We start from the raw sequence: 19,207 nt of genomic DNA on the forward strand, positions 1-19,207 counted from the left end.
CAGCAAGCTAGTCTTCTGCAATCTTCCACAACATGTGCACAGTAATACACCAAGGATTCTTTTTCATCACTAGTTGCTCAATAGTACATGTAATCTGCAACCTGTTTATAGATAAACCTTATGTTTGCTTCTTGCAAACACCTCAAAAATTACAAATTCGCAATCTGTAACATGTGCCCCCACTTTCAGTCAATACAATCGAAATCACAGTGTACCCTGAAACTGTTGTCCGCAACCTTGCGGTTCTAAAACGGGGCCTGAAATGGCCTCAGATGCCCAAAATAACTACGGAAAAACCCTAAAGGACCTATTTGTAGAATATACAGTGATCTACTCGCACACCAAATCTCACAGCAATCTGAGATTTTTGCTCGACCCTGCTTTCGGTGCCTCCATAGGCACTATCCAAGAGAGAGAGTGGAAGGATGGGAGAGCTTCTTACCCATGGCTTGCTTGCTCAAACCTTGCTTCTCCTTCACTTCAGCCTTCGAAATCAGCCTCTCTTAGTGGCGTGGCTCTGATACCATGTCAAGAATCGCGTGGTGGGGGGACTTGCTCAAGATGCTGCACCGAACACACACAGAATGCACAAGGAGAAGCTCACTCAAGAGACAAGAAGAGAGATGGAGGCCAAAACGTTTTCTTGTTGGTTTCCTCTTCTTCTTCCACACACTTTACAATGTACAAAAATTATAGATAAGATACAACATAAAAGAAAGTGGCCTACTGAGTCAAACAATGCATAACCGACTACACTAGTCAACTGGCGCTATAACTATGCCAGTTGTAAATAGGCGTAACAACCTTAATATAATAAGTAATGAGTCAGTGGCCATGTGAGAGTCATAATGACTACCGATGTGCTAAGTGTAGACGTGTGGATCCATCTAACCAGGAGGTCTATCATTAATGTCTGCATGTGTTGAGCTTGTCATCTCAACACCTGGGCGGCTTGGATACAATCAAGTGCAAGTGCATCCTAGACTGTCTTCACCACCAAATGGGGCATATTTGATTACATAGTCATGCCCTTCGGGTTGACTAATTCCCCAATCACCTTTCAACACCTCATATGCACCATATTTAAAGACATGCTTTGCAAGGAATTGGAGGTCTTCATGGACGACTTGTGTGTTCACTCAACCTAGCAAGAACACTTAGGCAAACTTCAAGTAGTCTTTGAGCGGTGTCACTTATATCGTCTCTCCCTAAACCCCTTAAAGTGTTAGTTTTGGGTGAAACATGGGTGCATCCTAGGGCACGTGGTGTCGAAGAACGGCATTGCCACTAACTTATCAAAAGTTAGGGTTATTGTTAATCTTCCATCCCCAATTAACTATGAGGGAGTTCAATACTTCCTAGGCCATACGGGGTACTATTGACAGTTTGTGCTGAACTATGCATTGATTGCTAGACCTTTGTACAAGCTATTGATCATTTTTTAATGGACTGAAGCATGTCAACGAGTGTATGAGGAATTGAAAAAGACTCTGACTACTACACCGATCTTATGAGCCCCAAATTGGACCATCACCTTCCATGTACATATTGATGCTTTGAAATTTGCCGCGGGGGCAAAAACTGTGCCAATCTAGTGAACACAACCTCAACTATCTAGTGAACTTTGCTAGCAGACAACTCACTGAGACCAAAACAAACTACTCGATGAGACTGAGAGAGATGGCTTAGCCATGGTATTTGATGTAAAGAAGTTTTGGCATTATCTTTTGGCTACACCTTTTACTTTCTTTGTGGATCATCAAGCCTTGTTCTATCTAATGAACAAACCCTGCACTACAGGATGCATAGCTCGATGGCTCCTTCTGCTTTTAGAATTCTACTTCTTTGTGGTGGTACAGAAGGGAAAGCATCACTACATGGCTGACCACATGTCATGCATTCCCACAAGAGAGGCCATTAAACAAGGCATTGCCAATAAATTGCCAGACGCCCATCTATTCAACCTTTCCAGCAAAAGAGATTTATTCAAGGATTATCTAACACCATACTGGGCAGATGACATCATCCACGTAGTACTGGAGCATGGACTACCTAAGCGGCCAATAGAAAAGGCCCGACTTAGGCGCATCCTCAAAATCCAACCCTATCAGTTGATAGCAGGTCAACTATATAGATTAGGGCAAGACGAGTTACTGCATAGACGCATATGCAAGCATGAGATCCATGATGTGCTCACAGAGGCGTATAGTGGAATTGTTGGAGGACACTTTAGCAGAGACACGACAGCCCACAAGGTGCTGCAGTCTCAATTGTGGTGGCCCACGCTTTTTTGCAACGTAGCGTGATTTTTTAAGCATTGTGATGAGTGTCAATAGACAAAGGTATCGAATCATAAGGATCAAATGGAGTTAACCCCAATCATTGCACGACAACCCTTCGAAAAGTGAAAAATCGACTTGTAGGACCCATTAATCCTACGACACAGTATTCGCAGGACAAATATATCATTGTGGCCATGGACTACCTAACGAAATGGATAGAAGTGAGAGTGACATGAAAAAATGACGCTAGAACAACTGCCAAGTTCTTATGGGAACAAGCAATCTCACGATTTGGTTGCCCCATCAAACTAGTCAGTGATCAGGGCACGCACTTCATCAATGAAGTGATAGTGCATCTTCTATCCACCTTTCTTATCATCCATTGAAAATCCTCTCCATACTACCCTCAGGCAAACGGACAGGCAGAATCCACAAATAAGATCCTTGTAAATGTCCTGACCAAAGTAGTCTCTACTTTGCACAGCAACTAGGGTAACAAGCTGATGGTAGCCTTGTGGGCTTACCATACAACTTATAAAACAGTTGTCGGTCAAACCCCCTTTAGGCTAACCTATGGGGTTGAGCAATTCTACCAATAGAGTTCTTCATCCCTAGCCTGAGAATAGCACTTCAAGAACGGTGGGAAGGGAAGGAGGCATGGATGCAATGCCTGGTAGAGCTTGAAGGCCTCTCAGAAACATGCATTCTAGCCACTGATGTGCTCATATGTGAGAAGGCATAACGCAAGAGCTAGTTTGACAAGCATGTTAAACAGTGTGACTTTGAACAGGGTGACTTAGAGCTCCTGTACTTAGTCAAAGGAAACAAGCAAAAAATGAAGTTTAGAGATCTTGGGCCTTTCAAGGTTTGTGCAATCAGCCGAACCGGCAACATTGAGCTCAAGGCTCTAAACGGCGAAGCCATCGGCTTCTTTAAAGGCAGTTGCATTAAGAAGTACCCCCATACATCCACTCCATGAGCCACCAATGTTGGAACCCCGTGTCACGGTACGAGTCACCACAATTACAAAAATTGGTGATGAGGACGAGGAGGCCGTAGAACCCACATACCTCCACATCACAGTCACTACCAAGTAAACATGCGCTTTCAATGCCTTGATCGATGAGGGAGCAGACTTCAATGTCTTAACTCACGATCATTTGATCCAACTTGGTAAACCACCACTATAGCCCACTAATGCCCAGTTAAACCCATATGGGGGCCACTCATATGCACTCCTCACGGACTATTGTTGCTATCGAGTCTGAGACTGTACCAATGATCTTTTATGTGTTGCCAAACACTAAAAATGTGGGCATAGAGTCGCTACTAAGGCAAACCTTCAAGAAGAAAACTCATTGCAATGTCGATTATGAGTCGCAATGCATCCACCTCGCCATAGGCAACGTCCGTATTGATACAACCTTCGGCAAGGGCTACACGATCCCGTTAAGGTCCGCAAGGCCACCAGTAGAAATACTCGCAGCCAAGTCTACGGAGGGGGCTAGAGCTTAGCCACCATGCACCAAGCCTCACGGACAACTGCTCACACCGGCAAACACTAAGGCCCTACAACTCGAGCTTCAATGGAGGCCTAAACAACCACAACCGCTGCCTAGGAGTAGACGCCCATGTCTTTGTAGCTCAAGAAGCTCTAAGCCCAGGAGGCCAAGACACAGTTACAGAGATCAAAGCATGATCAAGCCAAGATGGGTTCCTCAAGCCCTCTTGCACGTGCAAGGATACTATGAGGGGAATGCCTATCTATGGATCCCTAAGGCCAGAGCGGCCCACGGCATCACTCAAATGCCACCCTCTTGTTTAATCACCCCAAGCCCTGTGGAACCAGAAGCCATAGCGTTTCCCAAGCCTACCTCCTACCAGCTCACCCACGCATGAGATCCAAAGAGTTGACCAAGACTATCGGCCCAAACCCCAAACAACGTTACCCCCTTCAACCCCTACTAATGACGATAAGACTTGCCAAACCCAATACGAGTGTAGCAACCCATCCATAGTAGCCACTACTCTGATGCTTATCCATGGGACTCAACCACCGCGTCATGGGCAACTACCACCATCTTCCGCCACGCTTACTAGCCCCATCAAATCCTATCCACCTACTGCTGGCCTTAAACCATCTTATGAGTGGAAATCTTAACTCTAGCCATAGACCTAGCCGAAGACATAGGGATGATGTTATTGCTTGTCTTAGATGCTTGGATGCCACGTTCATGTCACTGGCTCTAAGTTATGACCACTTGGACGTGGGCCTATTGCAAGAGCCCTTAGCGACAGAAGTTTGCATGATGCCTTGTTCCTGGGAAACATTCAAATTTACCTTTGTCAAAACACTCCACTCAACTACCGAGTTGCTACACACTGAGATATCAAGAGACCAAGCCATCAAACAATGCCTCATTATGTCTTACGATAAGCATTTAGGCCAATAGACCAAGCAGCCAAAGCACTAGCCTTGGGCAACAAACAAGCAGGTGGAGAATCCCCCTCATCTAAGAATACGGAGAGGAAGAAACCCTCCTCGAAAGCCTCCTTCATTGGGTATGGAAGCATGCTAATGGCCATCATCCAGGAGGCTGTGAAAGAGGCCCAATAGGGAAGAAAAGGAGCAGATGAGACCCCAAACAAGTCACTAACCCATCAAAAAAAGAAGCAATCAAGTGACCAGATAGAAACCAAGACAGAGAAGGAGGAGTGGGAGGCTCAATCCAAACAAAGAAAAACAAAGGAGTTCACTAGGAAGGAAACTCAGAGGAAGAAACAGAAGGCGGGCAGGAAAAAGGAAGAAGAAGATTTGGAAAAAGCAAAGAAGGAATCCCTGAGAGAGGTGACAGAGTGGAAAAAGGATAAGGAAGAAGATGAAAAGTTGGCCGAGGAGGAAAGGAAAATAGAAGAAGAGAGAGAAAAAAGAGCTAGGGAAGAGGAGGCAGAGTTGAGAAGACAAGAGGAAGAAGACATGGCTGAAGCAATTTGCCAATCGATAGAACAACAGAGTTGACTCGATGGCCTAGGGACCTTAAGTCCATCTAGGGAAGATAGACCTAGCTCAATCGCACAAGTACCTGAAGCCATGTTTGTCCACGGTCATCGAGGGCAAGGGTAAGGCCCCCCTCCATCCCATCCCGACCCCCTTGGTACCTGACAGCGAAGCCACCACTGCCATCCCCAGCATCTCGACCAGCACCGACATGGACAGCTTTGTGGTGTGGATACAATACTTTATCAATAAGGAACTAGCACAAGGAAGGAGCGGGGATGCCACAGCCACTGGGCACAAAAGGCCAACTATAGATGCCGAATCTAGGTAAGAGCCAAAATGCCAAAAAATGGAAGTCTCGACCACCCCAATCCCCACCACCATGACACTGCATGCAAATCATGACAAATACGTCAATGAACTGCTCTCACAGTTAGAAAGGGCAAGGGAGGAAAGGAGGATCACAGTGGCCAAGCTGGAGGCAGAAAGGGAAGCAATAGCAGCCTTCCAGCTTGAAAAAACAAAGTAAATGGCTACACAACAAAAGGAAATTCTCAACCTAAAGAGGGAATTGAAGACCAAGGAAGAAAAGGAGCAAAGCTGGCGGCGATAGCTCATAGTTGAAAATCAAGATCTCGAGAAGATGCAAAAATAATATGACTTGGTGATCATGCAATACGAGGATCTAACAGTGAAGATAGGGCGGATCGAGCAGGGCGTGAAGGAGTTTACAGTCGGGGAGGAAGGGAGGAAATAAGAAGAGGAGCACCACCACTGAGAAATGAAAACAATGACTGAAAGGCTAAGCCTCAAAAGAGAAGAACAGGAGCGAATGGGCAGAGAGTTGGAAGATTAGCAGCAGAGGCTCACAACCTTGGTGCAAAGACAAGGAGAAGGCATGGAAGAGATGAAGAAAAGGGGCGAAGTGTGGGCAGGCCAAAATGATCAAAGAGTGAAGACCTTGGCACATCGCCTAGCTCTGGTAGAGAAAGAGAGAATCTTAGCAGAAGGTAGAGCAGAGGCAGCCCAACTGGCCTTCCACACTCAGCAAAAAATCTTCCTGAACACCTTGATGGATGCCATGCATGAGGAAGAAGGGGAATCCATGGAGGGCACTAAAAAAGAGAGTAGAGCCCTACGAGCAAGGCTACACATGCCCCCCCAACCCATGGCAGAGGGGCTAAGCCCAGGGGAACACCATAGGTATCTGCTATCGGCTGGCCTAAACCCCCAAGAAATTGATGCCTTAGGGATTGTATAAGGGATGCAACAGCAAGACCGCCTAGGGAGTGAGACAAAACTGCACATTGACCTAGGCGGATTCGAAGAAGAGGTGGTTCCACAACCCCCTTCACCCATCTTGAAGGGCAAGGGCAACCAATAGATGCATCTACGGACAGGAAAACTACCCTGAGGGAGAAGAGGGGGAAACTGGTGGAAGAAGCTAAACAAAGATTAAGAGCTAACCCTATGGCCTAGCCCTCTATACCCCTCCTGCCATGCCCAAATGACATAAACCCCAGTTTTCATGCGGAGCTCATACTTTGGGAGAGATAGGAACGTGAAAATAGACCCTTTACCTTTAGCTTCCTCACCCCCAATGCCCTGCGCAGAGTTCTTTCCACCAAAATAGTAGACAAGGTGATCAACGTCGGAAGCCACCTGAGCCAATAGTGGTTGTAGGAAAGAGAGAAGAATCCCACCCTCTGGGGCACCGAGGATGCGGAATATTGGCTGAATAAAGTTTTTGAAGTGCCTCAGTCCGTGCCCAAATATGAGTGCCAACCACTGTGGCAAAGGCACATCTGCGACGACAACGTCTTCGCATGGATGGCCTTCTATAACACTCTCCCTTCAAAGAGGAATGACCTTGCCTACATGGCATACCCTCGATGAATAGGAGTAGACTTCGATACAAATGCCCACGGCCATTACGTCTTTCCTATAATATACAACCCATGTGCCACCACTTTAGCGTAGGCCCTCACCTTCACATCCGACAGCTTAGATGCCACCATGAGACGCTTTATCGTTGATTTCTCCTCCTGCTCGGATCCCACCTTTATCACCACTTGTAACTATCTTAGGCTCCTAAAAATCCTACTTAGGCAAGATCCCACCCCAGCCGAACGTGGCCTTCCCCTGCTCTTTTTTTATCCTAACGCAATCGACAGCTGTGCGATGATCCCCCTCATGATGCGGGCCAGCCTCCTCCTTTCTTTCTGCATCATTGTTCTTGAAGACATGAGCGACAGTAGGTTCACTCATTGCAACCATCCTTTCCTCTCCACCACTCTCCTCCAAGTTCGTTTGAACCTTAAGAATTTCCTGCAGGGTCGAAGATTTTTGTGCCACACCATTAAATCTCCTTCACCATCTCCCCCTGAGGACAAGGACTAACAAGTCCCTACAACTAAACCCAATCCAAAAAAAAAAAGAAAACATCCGCACGCCAATCCTAGCACATTGCTCAAAAGCCCTCCACCTAGGGGTCCTTAAGTTAGGCTCATCCGGTGACCGTGGTCAGCCGGCCTCGCTCCTAACCCCCTAGTCCTTTTTTGCCCCCACTTTACGCCTAGGGCACACCAAGGGCAAGACACACCTAGGGAGGTAACACTCGCCTATGGTTAGACCTATCACCCTACGCTACACTCACTACACCTCCCTACCACATGAATGGGGTCCTCAAGTGTGGGACATCACCCAGGCCTACTTGTGGTTAGACCTAGCTCCTCGTTCCACCAGCACGCACACAAGGCACCCCACAATAAAGAAGACACTCCCCTTACGTAAGAGCACCGCACTTTCTCCTCGCAAACACTGCAAGATGTGCCAAACCATCAACTTCGGAGGCCCCATCACCCACTTGACAGTATTGCCAATGCTCCCACGGCAGTCCAACTTGCCTATGGCCCTACCATCACCTGACCAACAATTGCCAATCGCCTGCCCTTCCCCAACAAACAATGTGCCATGGGACTGGCACCCGTCTCGGAGGGGGTAATGTTAACCTCAATTCGGAATGGCAAAAAAATAAAGAAAATAGTGCAAAAAGAACAAAAAGAGAGCAAAAGTGTAGAGGTAGCCTCGAAAACTAAACTGAGGCAAATAGAGAAAATTTAAAGGAAAGGTGCCTCAAAAACTCTAAAAACTCTTGTAAAAGAGCGCCAAGCTCCCTCCTGTGCCAATTGTAAAGGAATAGATGGGTATAGGTATGAAGCAAGAAGAGGGAATTAGGAAAAGGGACCTTGCCACAATGGCCAGTCATGTAACAAGGGATGGGTGCCCATGGGGGTTTTAGGGTTTGTATATATAAAGTTCAAAAAGTGAATGAAAGCTCATTCTTTTGTGTATGGCTAACAAGAGTCTTCTTTTCTTCTCTTCTTCTCTTCTTCTTGCTAGTATGTGTGCTCTTGAGGGAGGGAGTGTGAGAGTGTGAGGGAGTGTGTGAGTGTGTGGGAGTGAGGGATCAAGAGGGTGAAGCTCTTCACCATCTCCTCTGCTCTTTTCCTCTCTCTTCCCTTCCCTTCTCTTACCTTGCACATGGCTATGGACAATGGAGCTTGGAGAAGGAGGAGGCTTGAGGATGCTTGAGCTAGCATCTAGGATCGTGGGGCTACTGACTTGTGTGAAGGAGGAGGCAACTCATTTTGGCATCAAGGTACGCTCACTACACCCCGAGAGGATTGACGACGCATCGGCTAGGTGAGAGAGAGCCATGAGAGCTCGCTTGGAATGTTTGAAGCAATAAGTGGTCTGTGGGTCTTGGCAGTTGAGCAAAAGCTCCCACAGACTCATAACATACCCATCTGACACCTGACGCAACACCAGTCAAGCAATGACCATACCCTATGAATCCAAAGCATGACTATGCTTTCAAGGAAGAAATTAATAAGCTAATGAGATTAGGATTCATCTATGATATTGAGCGCACAGACTGGGCTTCACCCATAGTCATCATGCTAAAGAAGAATGAGAAGATCAGAGTGTGTATTAACTACAAGAAGGTAAATGCTGCTACGAAGAGATATAAGTATCCATTGTCATATACCAAACACATGCTCAAAAGAGTAGCTAGTAAAGAGGCCTATATCTTCTTGGATGGCTTCTCGAGGTACAACCAGGTACAAGTGCACCCTAACAATAGGCACAAGACCACCTTTGCCATTGAATGGAGAATATTTGCCTACATACTCATGCCCTTCAGGTTGACTAATGCACCAGTTACCTTCCAAAGGCTCATGTGTGCTATATTCAAGGACATGCTTAGGAAGGAGTTAGAGGTTTTTGTCAACAATCTGTGTGTTCACTCCACTTGGAAGAAGGAACACATAGAAAAGCTCCGAGTTGTCTTTGAATGGTTGAACCCCGTAAAGTGCTAGTTTTGGGTGAAGCACAGATGTATCCTAGGGCATGTGGTATCGAAGAATGGCATCACCACCAACTTCTCAATAGTTAGAGTCATCATAAATCTCCCAACTGATTACATGGGAGTTCAGTGCTTCTTGGGCCATACAGGGTATTATCAGCAATTTGTGTTGAACTACACATTGATTGCTAGAGTTCTATACAAGCTACTGATCATATTCAAATGGACCAAGGAATGCCAACACATGTATGAGAAACTAAAAAACGCTCTAACCACTACACCAAATCTACAAGGCCCATATTAGACAATCACCTTTCATGTTCACATTGATGCTTCTAAATTCACTATAGGAGAGCCTGGTGAACACAGCTTAGACTATCCTATGAGTTTTTCTAGCAAACAACTCATGGATATGGAAATGAATTATTCGACAATGGAGAGAGAGGGTTAGCCATGGTATTTGCTATAAAGAGGTTTCAGCACTATCTTTTGGCTTTGCCCTTTACCTTCTTTGTTGACCATCAAGCTACGCAAGGGAAAATAGCATTACTTGGTTGACCATATGTTGCGCGTTTCCATAAGAGAAGCCGCTCAACAAGGCATTACAAACAAACTACCTAATGCCCATCTCTTTAACCTATCTAGCAAAGATCTATCTAAAGATGATTTGACGCTATATTGGCTAGATGACATAGTCCAAGTGCTTGAGCACAAACTCCCTGAACAACCGACAAAAAAGACCCAACTTAGGCGACTCATCCTAAAAATCCTACCCTATCAGCTAATAGCATGCCAACTTTAGTAGCTAGGGCAATATGAATTGTTGCATCGATGTGTGTGCAAACATGAAATGCATTAGGTGCTGCAATTTTAGCTATGGTGGCCTAATCTCTTCTGAGATGTAGCACAATGCGTAAAGCACTATGACAATTGCCAACAAACCAAGGTCCCAATTCACAAAAGGATCAAATGGAGTTGACCACAATCATTGAAAGACAACCATTTGAGAAATGGGGAATCAACTTCATTGGACCAATAAGTCCCACAGCACAGTACTCATAGACTAAGTACATCGTGACCACAAACTATCTTGCAAGTGGGTGGAAGCACGAGCTATGAGCAAGAATGATGCTAGGACCATTGCTAAGTTCTTATGGAAGCCCCATCGAACTTGTTAGTGATCAAACTTGTTAGTGATCAAGGCACACACTTCATCAATGAAGTGATAGCTCATCTCCTATCCACCTTTCTAATCATCCATTGGAAATCCTCACCATACTACCCTCAGGAAAATGGTCAAGTTGAGTCTACGAATAAAATCCTAATAATCGTCCTAACCAAGGTGGACTCTGCTTCGCACAGCAGACTGGGATAACAAACTCATGGTAGTCTTCTGGGCCTAAATTCTACCTGTAGAGTTCTTCATTCCTAGCCTCAGAGTCACTCTTCAAGAGAGATGGGATGGAAAGGAGGCATGGATGTAGCGCTTAGTCCAGTTGAAACAACTATCAAAGACTCGGCTTCTAGCCACCCATGTGCTAATATGTGAGAAGGCAAGTCGCAAAAGCCAGTTTGATAAGCATGTCAAGTAGTGAGACTTTGAATAGGGCAACTTAGTACTGCTATACTCAATCAAGGGACATAAATAGAAAATGAAATTTTGGGGGTTAGGACCTTTCAGAGTTCACACCATCAGTCAAACTAGCAACATAGAACTCGAAACCCTAGAAGGAGAGGGCATAGGCTTCTTCAATGACAACCGCATAAAGAGGCACTATCCTCCCACACACCTACTACATGAGTCTCTAATGCTAGAGTCCCTTGCCAATGTACGAGTCCCCACTATCACTGAGATAGATGATGAGGGTAACACCCGTATCTGGGTACCTAAAGCCAAGTTAGTCAAAGGCGCTCCTCAAAAGCCACGCTCAAACTTGACCACATGAAACATCCAAATAAGTCAAGCACCATGCCGCTAGAGAATCAGGTTGCTAAGTCCATAGAACCTCCAAAGCCTAGACCAGTAGGGCCTAAACCAACCTATCACCCAAAACCACAAAGCTTGCTACTAACAAACCGCCCAAATCTAGTCTCACTAGTGCCCCTCAAACCTTAGAAGCACCTAATAGCACGACACCCACAACTCCAACCAAACCCATCAAACATGAGGCCAAGCCACAGCCTCATGAGCAAATCAAGCAGCAACCATCAACTATTGCTGCTGAAATCTCTAGTTCTGTCAAACCTCAACCACATGTCAACCTTAGACTCTCTTATGATTAGCAATAATCAATTCTAACTTTGGCTCAGACTTAGTTGAAAATACAGGGGATGACTTGGTTACTTGCCTTAGATGCTTGGACGCTACTTTCATGACACTGGCTAAAAGCTACGATCAACTAGACTTAGGCCTTTTGGAAGAGCCTATAGCAACGAAAGTGTGTACACTCCCTTTCTCTTGGGAGGAGTTAGAATTTGTATTTGTTAAGGCTTTCGAAGAAGCTAAGGAGTTAATTGCCACTAAGATATCCAGAGAACAAAGGTAATCAAATAGCATCTCATTACATCATATAACAGGAACACGATCATGGCCACAACTGACCAAGAAATCAAGGAGTTGAAACAGCTTGCTGACAACAACTCCTCTTTCTTGCAAAAATTCTATGCTCTTTGATTGCAATGGGAGTTAGAGGGATGCCAAATAATGACCAATGTTGAGCAGCGGCGCACAATCAAGGCATCGGAATACGACCCAACCTATGTAGCTCCAACTTCCTATAGGGTGTTGACTACCATATGTAATCGACCCCTAGAAGAACACATTAGGGGACATCCCTAGCTAGATCACATCCTCATCGAGGAGGAGCTGCACATTGCTAGTAGAGTGGACTCCAATGACTTCTTGCTTGATTTCCTCACTTACATTATGCATGTAGGCATCTGTCCTTTCGACATGGACACTATGCTAATTTAAAATATAATCCAAATTTCTATGTGTTGCTCATGCGAAAGTAAAACACTAAGATTATGTGCCAAAGGACCTTCATCCTCTAACCCTTTAATCCTATGAAGGATTCTTCTCATTTTAGAGGGGTTAGGGGGTAAGGTGAATCAAACCAAACACATGAATCAAATCAAACACATAAGGAAAATAATATAGGAAAAGCACATATTAGAAACCTCAATCGATTCCTAAAAATAGAAATGGAAGGATAAAACAACTTGTGATTGAGAAAAATGTCAATAAAATTTGAAATCAATAGACTACTTGAAGGAAAAATCTACTTCTACACTCAAGCATTTTAGTTCAGCAAGTATGTAGACGTTTCCTTGTGCTTGTAATTATTATGAAAAGCACTAATGGTGAATATGGCTTCATGACAATCACCCATCATGGCAAGCCAAGAAAAATTACCTTTTTCACAAGAAGAGTAGGCAAAATACAGCCTTTCGATGGAAACATGAGCCTTTTACCAGTTTAATTTCTGGCATGTCTTCAACCTAGAAGACATGGCCATCGAGGAACATGTCATGAGGCAGATCATAGACCAATGCTATTTGCAGAAATACATGGAAGAAGTGAGCCAAGGAGTCGATTATACTCACTATGTATAATTTCTAAGAACTTTTAACAAGAACCATGGCACCATCACCGTGCAAGAGAGGGAAGAAACTCACCAAGTACAAATTAAGCTAACGCTAGACCTAGTATAAAGGGCCCTGGGATTGGCCAATAAGGTAGAACAGAAGTCAAAGAGAGATGTGTACACCATGCTAGGAGTGGAAAAAGTGAAGGTCCATACCAACGATGGCATCAGCTTGGCAGATATCCTCGACTCTGAGATTCAACTCCAAGCAAAAATGGTACACATGTTGTTCTCTAATTAGAGGTACAACACCATCATGAGCCGCATTAATGTCCCTTTGCTAGAGAGTATCGCAGCACGATCACTGGATGGGGTGAATCTCAATGGTCTCATGAGAAAGACATCAAGACCTTGGTTAAGGCCTTGGCAACAAGAGGAGGGCCAGTAGGAGGAGAGTCCCCAGCTACCAAGGCCAAAAGAAAAGCCTCTTCTTTTAAGGCCTCAAACATTGGATTCGATGGGGTCCTTATGGCCATTATCTCAAAGAAGCCTTGGGGCAAGGGCAAAGAGAAGGAGAAGAAGAATGAGTTGGAGAGACACCACTAAGATCACCTCCTCAACAAGAGCAACAGATGCAAACAAGTGAAGAGACGAAGATTGATGATGAAGGGGAAGGAGAGTTGCAGACTAGCGGATAGAGGTGCAGGGAGCAAAGGAGGAAAGCTTCACAGGGAATGACAAAAGAAGGAACACAATATTAGTGAGTTTGGATTGGGAATCTCCCAATTCCCATTTTTTGAATACTAAAAAGGTGGCACCCAGGTAACATGCCCATAAGTTTCTCAAAACCATATGATGTGACCTATCATTGGAAAGCGCTTGAAAAATGGAATACATTGAGTTATAGAGCACTTGAAAAATAGAATCTATTGAGCTATAGAGCATTTGATTTGAAGTTATAGTGTTCAAGTTATGACAAAGCCAAAAATTTGACCACGTGTCCCAAACTTATGGGAAATTTCCATATTCCCCAATATGGTGTTAAGAAAGGAAAAAAAAAAGAAAAAGTAGATTTGCAAAGGGCTCCCACGAAGTCTAAAAAGACTGAAGAAGAAAGGAAGAATAAAGCAAAAGAAGAGGCGAAAGGGTTGAGGGAAGAAAGGTCTAAGGAGGAGAGAAAAAGGAAGGTAGTAGAGCTAAAAAGAAAGGAGGATGAGGATATGGCTCTAGCTATGCGCTGATCAATAGAGCAATAGAGCAGGAGAGATGAGCTAGATACCATGAGCCCACCAAGAGAGGAAGATCCAAGCTCAAGCACCCACGTGTTGGAAGTCACACTGCCTCCTCCAAAATAAGGCAAGGGCAAGGAAACAATTGTGCCCATTCCTACCCTCTGTCACGAATCGTGTGGTGGGGGGACTTACTCAAGATGTTGCACCGAACACACACAAAATGCGCAAGGAGAAGCTCACTCAAGAGACAAGAAGAGAGATGGAGGCCAAAACGTTTTCTTGCTGGTATCTTCTTCTTCTTTCACGCTCTTTACAATGTACACAAAGTATAGATAAGATACAACATAAAGGAAAGTGGCCTACTAAGTCAAACAATGCATAACCGACTACACTAATCGACTGGCACTATAACTATGCCAGCTGTAAATAGGTGTAACAACCTGAATATAATAAGTAATGAGTCAGTGTGCTATGTGAGAGTCATAATGACCACCGACGTGCTAAGTGTAGACATGTGGACCCATCTAACCAGGCGGTCCATCATTAATGTCCGCATGTGTTGAGCTTGTCATCTCAGCACTCCTCCTCAAGCTCAACTGCATCTCTGCAACTCCAAGTAAGCTTCGAAACTTTTGAAGCTTCTCTGTACCCAATGCCTTCATGAAGATGTCAGCTATCTGATCTTGTGTGTTGACATACACCAAGTCAATCTCACCTGCCTAGTACCTTCTCTCTCACAAAGTGGTAGTGTACCTCAATATGTTTTGTCCTGGCATGGAACACAGGGTTCCTAGCCAACTGTATACTTCTCATGTTGTCACAATAAATGACAACTGGACCTTCCACCTGCACATCTAAATCAGCCAATAACTTTTGCAGCCATACTACCTCACATGCTGCAATAGCAGCACCTCTATACTCAACCTCTGTACTAGACAAAGCAATTGTAGATTGCTTTTTGCTGCTCCAAATAACTGTTGCACTACCAAGAGAAAACATGTATCTGCTAGTAGATCTTCTATTAGACATACTACCACCCCAATCTGCATCTGTGTATCCAAACACCTGTACATCTATACCTACCTCATAGAAAAGTCCATAATGTAATGTGGACTTCACATATCTCAATATGATGTTGGGGGTAAAGGCGCCTCTGCCTAGCCCCCCGTGTATTACTACACTGACAGTCACCGCCACTACACATTGCAGGTGGTGGGCGCCCATCACCATCACTTTATTCTTTATTCTTTTAGTGACAGTTTGAATAAAGGAAGGCCCGGTCGCACATTGTGACTGTTGGAGTTCCCATTTCTAGTCTCTCCCTTTCTTGCTCTTGCTCTTGCTCTCCCGCCATAGCTCTCGAGTCCAACCTTCGATCCGTCGCTCCCTTTCAATTGGTATCAGAGCTTTACTTTCTGACTCTTGAGCTTGGTTCGTGGCATTCTCAGCATCCCATCGACTCCCTACTTGCATTGGGTCTCCTTCCCATCAGCCATATCCGACTCCTTCGAGCTCCCGTCACTCCCTGGCTTCCCGAGCACCTTCCCGGCATTGTTGGGCAACTTCAAGGCATTACATTAGAGGTATTTGATTATTTTCTTCAAGGTTTACTTCAGTTCTCAGGTCTCACAGGTTGTAAACAAGATTGAGGCAGTAACCATTGAAGCTCCCTTGCTTCATATCTCACTTGCCTTTGAACAATACTTGCTAGAGCTTGTTTGAGGCCTTCCTTGGCTTTAACCAGACCCCTCCGAAGATTGGCCACCATTTTTTGCAGCCCCAAGACCAATATTTATAGTTTGCGAAATCACGCAGCCCTCCCATATGTGTCTTCATCATTGACAGTCACAACAACAGCTCTCCCCCTCCATTGGCACTTGGAAAGGCTCATTTTCGGGCATATGAACATGCTTTGATACTTGATTTTGATGGTTGATGTGTTGGCATAGCATTTAGACTTATTTAACACTATTTTGGGACTGTCATAACAGTCCATGGGCAGTTTATGACAATGTTACATTGACATTTGATGCTACAACTTGTTTGGCATTGTCATTTGATGCCCGATTGGTCCCGTTTAATGCCCGGATGTTAAGGGAATGTTAAGGCAACCATTTGGTGCTGATTTTGGTGCTGAAATTCTCAATTTTGAACAGTAAATCACTGCTGTACACAGTTGGGCTGAAGTCATTTTACTCATGTATGCTTATGCCTATGCTTTTCGGGCTATGTTTCGGGCATATATGGTGATGTATTGACACTTGGGGCTCGACGTAGAGCTTGGTTTTGATTCGGGATCATTGGTTGAGCTTGAGCTCACTTTGCAAAGCATTTGGATGCTCCATCTTGGATGTACTTATGGCATGTATGTTGCTTATGTCTAACCGGTCTTGACATGCTTAGCCTATGCCATTACTACATGCTAGTTACATTGTTTGGAGCCTATTGCAACTAGAGACCTTGGATTCTTGGAGCTTACTTGAGCTATTTATTGGCTTGCTAGAGTTGTATCTTGGGATGTACTTGATGTCTTACATGCTTGTGGATGCTACATACGGATGCTCTACCGCCTACATGTTCGAGATGTACTATTGATGTATTGTCTTCGACTTATGTCATTGGCACTGTGTCTTGCCTTGGCTTGAGCTCTTGAGCTTGTACATATGGCTTTTGTGCCAGTGGGAGCATTCTTGAATGCTTATTAGACATTGAGCAGGTGGTACTTTTATGCATTGAGCAGTTGCAGACACTTGAGACTTTGGGACTTCTTACCTTTTGGGATGATACATCATATATCTTGGTTCACTATATGCTTATGAGCTAAGTCTCACTTTTGGATCCGTATCTTTCTGAACTGACACCTACTTGTGTCAAGTTTTGGAAGTGGCAGGAACACTTTGCCCCGTTGCCTGGGGGGGTGTGCCTACTCACTGGCAGATGTTTGTATGACATACTTGGGTATTGGATTCATGCTTATCAATCGTCATATACTTATGCTATGCCCGCATGATGCCGGCTTTAGTCTTGGTAGTATCTAATTGCCTTGGGATCCGATTTTGGCACTGTTAGCTCTCTTTTACTGAAATCTGAAATTTATTACAGCAAGCATATATGTATGGACTGACGTGGATTTTTCATACTAAAACACTCTAAAATGATGCACTTTCACTAGTATTTGGTGGGCAGCACCTTTGGTTCCACTTTCTTTGCCATTTTTTCTCAATTTTGGTGATTTTTTGGTCATTTTCTACAGTAAACAACAAGCAGTTTTGAACTGTCTACAGTCTTCTAGCCTGCATTATGGCGAGTTCGTCCACTAATCATGCTATTTTCAACATCACTAAGCTTGATGGTATGAATTACTCTTATTGGAAGAGCCAGATTTGGCAAGTGTTGGTGAAGAAATCATAGATCAAACCTTTGATGTTCAGTGGGCATCCGCCTGCAACTATGCCAGATGAGGAATGGCTTGAGCTTGATGCATTATACAAGTCCACTATTGTATTGTCTACAGTCTTCCAGCCTGCATTATGGCAAGTTCGTCCACTGATCATGCTATTTTCAACATCACTAAGCTTGATGGTACGAATTACTCTTATTAGAAGAGCCAGATTTGGCACGTGTTGGTGCAAAAATCGTAGATCAAACCTTTGAGGTTAAGCGGGCATCCGCCTGCAACTATGCCAGATGAGGAATGGCTTGAGATTGATGAGTTATGCAAGTCCACTATTGTATTGTCTCTCACAGAACAGGTTCACTATAATGTTTTTGAGGAAGAACAGAGTGTATGGCAATTGTGGGAAAATATCAAAAGTCTCTATGACAAGAAAAGTCTAGGGAGTCAGATGTATTGGCTGAAGCAACTTATGGATCTGCGCATGAAGGAGAATGTGACTACGTCTACTCACTTGAGCCAGTTCCATGCTATACTCAAGAACTTGACTTCACAGGACATCACTTTTGCAGAGGATGTCACTCCTCTTTTCTTGCTTGGTACTCTTAATGAGTCATGGGATGTATTCCACACTGCATTATGTGCCTCTACTACTACCTTGAAATTATCTAATGTTGAGAGTGCTCTTCTGCAGGAAGAGGTTAATCGTAAGAATTTGGATGCCTCTCGTGTGTCTCATGCTATGACAATTAGAAAAAGGAATGATGGATATGGAAAGCATGGCAGTGGTAGTGGCCGTGGACGAGATTCTCAGAAATCTCGGTTCAAGTCTCATGGGAAGTCACATAGCAAATCCCGTGGTAGGAATGCATATGTTTCTTGTCACCATTGTGGGAAAAAGGGCCATATTAGGCCACAATGCCATGAACTACGCAATGAAAGGTGCAAAGATAAGGGGAAAGACAAAGTTCAGGATAAGTCTTCTGATCGCAGCATAGTGCCTGCAAAGTCTAGTGTTAAAATTGAAGAGATCAATGTTATGCAGCCTCAAAATGTTGATGATGATGATTATATCCTTGCAGTTTCTTCTAGTGCTTCGCAGATGACTGAGATACACTCTATATATGCACAGTGTTGGCTCTTGGACTCAGGTGTATCCTTTCATGTGACACTTTGCCGAGAGTGGTTTCATTCATGCCGTACTGTTTCGGGTTCTGTGCACTTGGGTGATGACAGCTCTCTTGATATTGTGGGCATTGGTGATGTTAGGCTACAGTTTCCTTCTGGCAGCAGTTTTGTTATGCAGGATGTATATCATGTACCTACTTTGACATGCAGTCTCATG

The sequence above is a fragment of the Lygodium microphyllum genome, chromosome 21 (assembly GCF_053477565.2).
Source record: "Lygodium microphyllum isolate KBCC chromosome 21, Lygodium_microphyllum_v1.1.10, whole genome shotgun sequence".
In the NCBI taxonomy this organism is placed as follows: domain Eukaryota; kingdom Viridiplantae; phylum Streptophyta; class Polypodiopsida; order Schizaeales; family Lygodiaceae; genus Lygodium; species Lygodium microphyllum.